The 9,062-nt window shown below is 37.8% G+C and overlaps 1 pseudogene; it reads right to left on the bottom strand.

Moving 5' to 3' along the window:
- Window positions 1–3,233: 3,233 nt before the first annotated feature.
- Window positions 3,234–6,282, bottom strand: LOC120443671 (annotated as a pseudogene).
- Window positions 6,283–9,062: the final 2,780 nt, after the last annotated feature.

Raw genomic sequence — 9,062 nt, 5'->3', positions numbered from 1 at the left:
CACAACCTACTTAAGTATTGTTGCTGATCACCCATCTTCTGATGGCACCTTTTTACCTTTTTGGCAGGATAACCAAGTTACAAAGCTCAAATCATGTTTGCTGAACATAAGTTCACTGTACTCTTTGATTCATTCATCCTACAAAATCTATTGAGATACCATATCAAATAACACCAGCCATTCACTGATTATCAGTTATCTTAGTTCAACATTTGCACACCCTACTTACATATAACCTTTAACCAGCTTGTGGCCTCTGATGTTGAAGTTCACAAAGCATGGACTTTATTTTAGGTCAACACCACAACTTTTAACTTTCATGAGGGGAAAGACACCCTGCGAAACCCAGTTTATGATCAGAACGACGCAACATTTCAGACCTTCGATCTTTATCATGCATTTTTTTTATTAATTAACATACAATTTGAAATTTTCTCATTGCATATAATATACACACAGGATCAAAATCAGTTTGTCATTACAATGTGCAGCTTAATAAACACTGTGACTGCTGCAACTGAACTAATGGTATCACACATCCATATATCACACATATGTTTTGCATGTTGTACATTAATTAAAACTAGATGCAAAACATGTAATGACCACACGGTTCAAGCAGAGACCAGCTGCATCAAAACGTTGCCTCTATTTCTAAATGAGTTCTCATTAATAAAACGTCTTTCCTGTCTCAGTCCATAAATATGTGCATGAAACCACATGAAATGTCAGAGTGCAGAATTAATCAGGACTGTGGCACCCAGTGAGGTTTTGGCCTTACCACAAAGGAAGACTACCAGAGCTGCAGCAAAGTACACAGACCTGTGTTAAGTAAGGTAACACAACCTTTGCCTCAAACTGAGCAGTTGTACTTATATGCTTAATTATTCCTTTAAGGCACATTTTGAGCAAGGTGTTAACTTTAATTTTAACTGCTCTATTTCCTTAAATTATCACATATCTTTGGAGCCACACACTTGAGCCTGTTTAAGGTGGAACCTATTCTTTAAGTATGTTGGATGATGGGGGATAAATGATGAAAATGCGGTGCGTAACCCTCTTACCATCACCCCCAACCACCCAACCACTGTCCTTTTTTGTTTGTTTTTTTGTTTTTTAGGACAGTAGGTAGGTGCGAGTTTATAGATGGCGCGGTTGACTGAAAGCTGCGAGTGATTTGTGATCTTGTTTAGGAACCTCAGGGCTCCACCTGCATGTCTGGTAGAGACTGTGAATGCTTCTATCCAGGCATATACTACAGCCAAACACCAGGGGGCAGCAGAGACTATCTTCTGAACTTCTGGGGCGCTATTAGTTCGTCAGTTTTTATAAATGGCAGTAGATCGGGAGGTCAAACTTATGAGTAAATGTGGAAAATGCTGTAATAGCTTTCTTTAGGAATTAATTCTTTGACCGTTAATTAAAAAAAATGTTTATTTACTGTCAAGATTATTTATTTTATAATCAATATTGGTTTATCTTCTACTCTGTCCATTTATAGTTATGTTACTCTGCCTATTTATAGTTAGTTAAATCTGTGCCAGAATCTGGCAGAGATCATAATGCATCAAAATACAACCGGAGAAAGATCTGACTGACTCTCCACGTTGAAAGATGATTCAGTCGCTGCAGACATGACCTTAAATCGTCACTAGCTATGACGTCATTTTGAGCAAAACAGGTAAAGTGGTAGTTGAGAAAACATCGGTATTTGTCAAACTAATTTTATCCTTTAATTATTAAATTAGGAATTCTTCATGGAAGACCTGAACTTGTAATAAAGTTTTGTATGCTGTTGTTCTGGTAGGTTTACTGACCACTATCTCCACCATTGTGACTATATACTCTAGTATTGCAGCCATTTGTCAGTGGAAGTTCTTGAAAGCTGTTTTGTGTGGGAGAAACTAAATTTAGGCTATAAAACAGTAAAAACAGCTGATAAGTACTTACAAATGCCCACCCCTTCTGCTCTTGAACATGTCTTTTTTTTGACTGGCACTTCATTAAAACTATTACTACAAAACCTTAACCTATAATAATTTAAACAAACAAACAAACAGAATAACACAACACCAAAAAGCCCCCTGACTCTGTTTCTTTTAGCCACCACATAGTAATCACATCCGCCTAACAAGAATTACCAAGTAACATATAACTATTAGCAATCACAAAGATAAAAGTGCAATAGAAGAAGGGCAGGTGCTGAATGATGAAGATTGCAGGTACTTTAACAGTTCATCCAGCCATCATCTTCTGCTTACTCATGTTAAGGGTACCTAAGTGCAATTTAGAATGACCAATTAACCTGTTCCCACTTACTGCATGTCTTTGGACTGTGGGAGAAAGTACCTGAAGAGAACCCACACAGACACGAAATAGAAAGACTCAGTTCTAAGTATATAAATGTCACACAATTTTCACTGCATGTCAGGAAGAAAGTCTTTTATTTTATCATAACGCATTTGCACACAGTAAACACCAATGTTCATCTTATACTTGTTACTGAATGGCACACTTATAAAAACCTGTAAAAAGATTTTATCATAAAAACAATAGTTAGGACAATATTCAGGATAAAATGGAGAAAAACAGGATAAAATTCACAATTAAAGTCTAATTTAAGTAAACTCTGTCTGGATAACTAGTTTTAAATGTACCAACTAGGTAAACATAACAAATCAGCTTTAAATCTGCGAATGAATTTTCATGTAATATAAGAAAACAGTTCTGTTTCTCTAACTGTGATTAGACCAACTGAGAATCAATATATGATGATCAATATATGTCATTATTTAAACATGATGACAAAAACACATTACAGAAAATCAATTTGAGACAAATTCAGATGATTGAGAATATATTATCATTATTATTATTATTGTTGTATGTGAAAGACAAAAAAAGGAATAAAGAATTATAATTTTACATGATCTATAACAACCTGAACAAAAGAACCTGAAAAGAAAAAAGTAAAATCAAGTTATTTGTTCCAGTATAATCCATAGAGAAAGTATTTATTGTAAAATAACATATTCATAACAGTTACTTTTAAATGTTAACCCATTATCACATAAAAAAACAGTCTAATCTCAGACACTATTTCTCTTTTCCTGTAGTAATGCTGTCATCTCTACAAGTCCCACCCTTTCACTTATGTCACTAAAAACTCTTCTCATTTGAGTAATGAGTTACGATGTGAAACCAAAACTGAAGGGTTTTGTTTCTCTGATGCTTTAACACATTTCATCCAGACTTCTAATAGCTTCTTCCTTAGGGATTTTTTCCCACTCACTAGGAATCTCTCCTCTTCCCTGGAATTTGTACTCATAGTACTCTTCCAGCTGATTTTGAAATCGATACACAAACCATTTCCAGTACGCCAGTTTAGACTGATCAGCTGTGATTTTCCAGTTAGCATACCTTGGACCAGCTCTTCTGTACTCTTTATAGGGAAAGGATTCCTCTGAATCATGAGGTCTAAATTTGCCATGACTTGCAACACTTGTTGTGCAGAAACTGATGCTGAATTCCTCTGTTCCTCTTTTGTGCCATCCTTTGATTCCTTTAGGTCGATGAAAAGGGACGCTGTGGTCATCAGGACTGTGATCTTCAATGGTGTTAGTACAAACAGCTGCACAGAAGGGACACATTACCCAGCAGCACTTACACAGCTGATCAATGAGGATTTCATCAGGCTTCAGCCTGGATTCTTTCAGCTTATCCAATGAGAGGCTGCTCATCTTATGATTGATGGATGTAAATCTTTTTGTTATCTCTTCCTTCAGAAACTCAAAATCATGTATGTCACTGAAATTTTGAGAAGAAATGGTCTCAAACGTTAGCTCACCCTTTAGCAAACTAGAAAATTTCTTCAGCCACATGTTTATGTCTCCTCTTTCAGTTTGGACTTTCTGTGTTGCAGTAGATAAAGCATTAATCACAAGTGTGTTTAAGCCTTCAGCATTGTTTTTGAGTTTATTCACAATTTCATCTTTGTGATCTGTGAAGATGTATTTCTTTACTTCTGCTTTTATAAAAGCTTCTGTTTGTTTCCTTGGTTTTCTGATGTAGGTGATGTAATCATCAAAGTTTTCATTCTCAGCGAGTGACTTCAGCACATGTTTCTCCAAGTTCAGCCTGTTCCCATTGAATGCTGGGAAATTAGACCTCATCACTCCAGCCAGGTCAATAACAGTCTTGTTACAGACAGCCTCAACAGTGGAAGCTTTCAGCTTTTCACAGATCAGTTCCCCAAGCACAACAGCAGATGAGCTTCCTTTACAAAAGCTTCTAAAAACACTGTAATACTGTGTTTTCTTGTTTTGTAAATAAATGAGTGGATCATGCTTCATTTTGAATTTGTTCTGGGAGTCTAGAATCCAATGCTCTGATTCTGAGAACACACACAGTATGAGATCGACTGTAAACTCCTTCTTTAAAGTATAGTTTTCCTTTGTCTGAAAATTGTCCACTTCTTGTTTTACCTGTTTGGCAGCTTCTTGCAAATAAGCTAGTTTGTAGCCACTTTTAGCCACAGGCTTTTCTGTTATTGCATGAAGTGACTCATTTTCAACTTTTTCAATGAGTGATCTGATATGTTGCTGGTTTTCATATGACAATGCATTCTTAAATGTCCATTTAAGAATTCTTTTTTGTTTTTTTTGTTTTACATAACCTGAGTAATCTCCAAGCCTTGATATATTCTTGTATCCGCCATTTTTTTTTCCAGTCATTTATGAATGTCTCTTCAAAACCAAGTTCTTTAAGGATAGTAAACTGATCTTCTTCCAGTTTGATGTCTTCTATAGGTTTTATATCAGCTGTTAATTCAGTAACCAAGCCACTCCAAACAGAGCTGAACTGTTTGTTAAGCTCTTCTTCATCTTTGGCCTTATCCTTCAGCTGCTGAGCGAGCTCTTTGCTCTTCTTTAGCAGCTTGTCCTCAAACTCTTTCTTCTTATCATCCAGCTTTTCACAAGCCTTCTTCTGTTGAATAACTTCATCCAGTTTTCTTTTTACTGTGCTCACCTGTTCATCATGAAACTCTTCGATTCTGGTTTCAAATCGGCCTCTCCACTGTGCCAAAATTTCTTTCTCTTGGTCATCCTCAAAGTATGTTGTCATTTCCTTTTTGATTGTTTCACATGTTTCATGTGATTCTTTTTTAAGATAATTTACTTCCACCTTGTCAAGATTTCCGTTTTCAATTCTGTTATAAAGCTGATTTTCAATGGTCAACATGTTGCTCCTGAGGTCCCAGGTCCATTTCCCGTACTGGGACTCCAGTTTTCTGTACGCTGCAATTTCAAGTGTGTTTTTAAAACTGAAAACAAAGTTTTCATTGAGGAGGGCACTCCACAGGTCACGAATTTTGTTTTTGAATTGTGTGAGAGTGATCCCTGCAGCCTGTGAAGCTTTAGAGAGGATGGTGTTCTTCACTTCTTGGATGCTCTCACTGTAACCTGGATTAGGAGGAGCCATGGGTGGACTGCCCTCCCATAGCTGGGCACAGTATTTCACATCTTTTTGGACATCAAACTTAATGACATCACTGAAGCACTCTGCATCGCAATCCTCCTCTTCAGCTGCTAGTTTGGCCATCTGGTCCAGTTTTTCTAGCAGGCGTCTCTTTCCATCCATGTTTTTCTCTGCTGCTGCAACATCTGTGACATTCTGGTGAACAAACACACAACTGGGAGAAAGTTTAACTTTCTTCATCCTCATGAAAGCCTGGACAACAATCTGCAGGATGTCCTGCATCTCAGATGGATTCTCTCCCATAATGTTGATCAGTGTCAGGTTTCCCAGACCAACAACAAATGTTCCCAGTTTGTTGTCATGGCAACCAGTGGTGGTACCTTTCAGCTCAAGAGCGCGCAGTCCTTCAGTGTCCACCACTAGAAGATAGTCAAACTTCAAGTCTTTCTTCATCTCCTCTGATACTTTGAGCAGCTGCATGAAGACACCTTTGGTGCACCTGCCTGCACTCACTGCAAACTGCAATCCAAACATGGTGTTCAGCATTGTTGATTTTCCACTGCTTTGTATGCCCAAAACTGACAACACAAAAACTCTCTGGTCCCCCAGTTTCTTGATGACTTCCTCTAAAAGACTGGAGATCCATGTTAAAGGCACGTGACCTGCATCACCATCCATCAGCTCCATCAGGTGTCCTGATATCATCAGCTGTGCAGCCAGCTCAGGGTATTTAGACCAGTCAGTGTGTCTGCTCTCTCCTTCTATTGCTCTATGAGCTTCATAGATCTGTCCCATTTCTCTGAAGATGTGCTCCAAACCAAAAGTTGCTGACTGCAGTTTTTTCGATATTTTTTCAAGCTCACTTTGTTTTTTTATTAACAAGTCAGATTTTTTCTGCTTGTCTGCCAACACTTCTGATTCTTCAGATTTGTTTTTTAAAGCCAAGATCTCAGACCACTTTTCATCATAGCTTTTGAGAATACCAGAAAGATCATCTGTGGAGAGATCGTCTACTAAGATTTGAATCCATTTCAGAAAATATTCTTTATCTTTTGTTGGCAATAGTGAGAGACTTTTAATGAACAACTCCATAAGTTCGCCGGAAGCAGCACATTGTTTCTGACGTATGTTCACCAGTTCCTGTTGCTTTTTACATTTCTCCTTCTCAATATCCCCTTTGAGATGATACAGTTCTTTGTGTATTTTGATCCACTGATGCCACAGATGGCCTTGATAAGGAAGGAATTCATCTTTGATATTTGAGATATCCATGTTATCCTTTGAAAGAAGATCCATTATTTCCTTAGCAGCAGATTTCCCTTTTTTAAAGGCTGGGTCACTTTCATCCACTCTGATTCCAGAGAGCTGAGCCATGGTTTCAAGCTGGAACCATCTAGAGATGACAAAACTTCTCTAATGATCTGTTTCAGTTCTTCAGATATATCTGACTGGCTTCTGTCTTGGAGACCCATAATATATTTTCCATGTTTTGTCTTAACAACATAACAGCTGTCATCAACACAGAGACAAATGAGAGGTTTGTGAGACATAAAAAGAGGTGATATAAGTGATCGACTTTCTTCATGTCTTTGCAGAGATGAAACAAGAAAAATATTGATGGAAGATTTTTCAGTTAGTATGTCACGCTGTTTTTCAATCGACAGAGCATCACCATGAAGATTACAAAAGGCAATGCAGTCATTGAAGGCATCATTGGGTTTTCCAGCAGGACAGTACCAGGCAATCTCTGCCACACCATTCAGAAGGAAACGAGACTTGGTGCTTCCTGGACAGTTTCTATGGAAGAAGGTGCTGTGACGGTCGTTGATCAAAGTGTTGATCAGCTGAGATTTAGACAATGACAGAGAACCCAGGCGGAAAAATGACACCAAGGGTGTCTGAGCTTTGCAGACTGGAACACTCTTCATAGTGACAATGTTTGAGCCGTCTTTGATTTCAGTTACTTTCCAGGTTTTTGTTATTTGTCTGAAAGTCCACAGAGGACACTCGATCTTCATTGTGACTGGGTCAGGTACAAGCAAAGGTAAGGCATACTGACACTGAGAGAGCTTTGTAATCATCATCTGTTTAAGGAAGCTGTCTGAGCAGTGAAATACTGCCATCTGAACGTCCATTGGATGCAAATGAGTCTGTTTTGTGTGATCTTTGTCTGTACTCTTGCTTAATAAAGTATCCAAATCACTGAAATCATTCTCAGTGGTCTCATTGTTTTGAACAGGCTTTGGATGTGTCCCCTCAGGAATGTCTGGTCTTACAGGAATATATCTGGCCCTGTAATCTAACATCATCAACCTGTATAGAAAAATGTGAGCTAGATCTTTCTCAGATGTCACATGGTGCTGTTTCACAGTTGAACGTATTTGAAGAAAATCGGCTGGTGACAACTTCTGCTGAAGTTTGTCTTGAAGTTGAAGTCTGACAAAAGGGCTTGTTTCTTCATGTGACGTTGTCTTACTGCAATCTTCAGGACCCTTCCATGACTGCAGTAAATAAGCAAATAAACATGTAGTCTATGTAAAGAAATTCTACTGTTAAACAGTATAATAAAGTAAATTGTCTTTAATATCTTTTTAAGTAAATAGTGACTTTTTTTTTTTTACCTTTTCATTGTTTCCATTGATGTCCTCCTCTGAGGTTTCTGCAGTTTCAAGTAGAACCAAAAAGCCAAGTCAATATGTGCTCAATCTAATACAAATTTCTAGCTTTTGTTTCAAAGCCTTTCAGCCCTTTTTTTTTCTTAACTCCAAAGTATTAATCAAGACATTTGCTTAAGACACAAAATCCGTGGTTTGAAACTGGAGAAGATGCAAAACCCGGATAAGGTTGTGTCCGGAAGGACACCCAGTATGAAAAATCTGGCTGGTAGAGAGGACCCATATGCAGGATGGATAGACTAGAGAGCACACAAGATGAGGAGATGTATGACCAGGACATGACAATTAACTAAAGAAAAGTAGGGATTAGAAGCTTGATACAGACATTTTGACACTGGAAAGATTCTGAATCACAGATTTTTTTTTCGAAATGCTGCTCAAAATTGCGGTTCCAAACACCCAGGTCACATGATTATGACTAAATCCAAGGTCTTGGTGTGCTTCACCACAGTTTCAACATTGTTTCTAGGCAGTGTGAGGCACCAGGTTTAACATTTTGTTAGGAACCAGAGTAAGTTGTAATTACTGAATTATTGTTTTTGATACTACCGTTTTTACTTATTGCACACACATGTGTTAAAGAAAACAATACCCCATTTCTCATGATTATTTTTGCTGTGGATTCTGAAGAATAATATAAACCATCCAAGCACTTAAACACTTGAATCAAAAGTAAAATCAAATATATTTATTGGCCTATTCAAATGATTGCTGGCATGTAGATGAGAGAAAGCAAGAAAGACAGAGACTGGTGGGTGAGCTCTACTGACTCCTATCAGCAGAAAAAGCAGCACACTGCAGTGTAAACTCATCAAAATATCCCAATAAAAAACGCTTCTGCTTTCAAGGAGAAAATAAGACAGGCAGGACTTTTCAGCTCTGACTCCATCTGTTCTCCAGTTATTTTTT

Source organism: Oreochromis aureus, linkage group 2 (assembly GCF_013358895.1).
Source record: "Oreochromis aureus strain Israel breed Guangdong linkage group 2, ZZ_aureus, whole genome shotgun sequence".
NCBI classification, from domain to species: Eukaryota; Metazoa; Chordata; class Actinopteri; order Cichliformes; family Cichlidae; genus Oreochromis; species Oreochromis aureus.
This window is presented reverse-complemented; position numbering and strand designations above follow the sequence as displayed.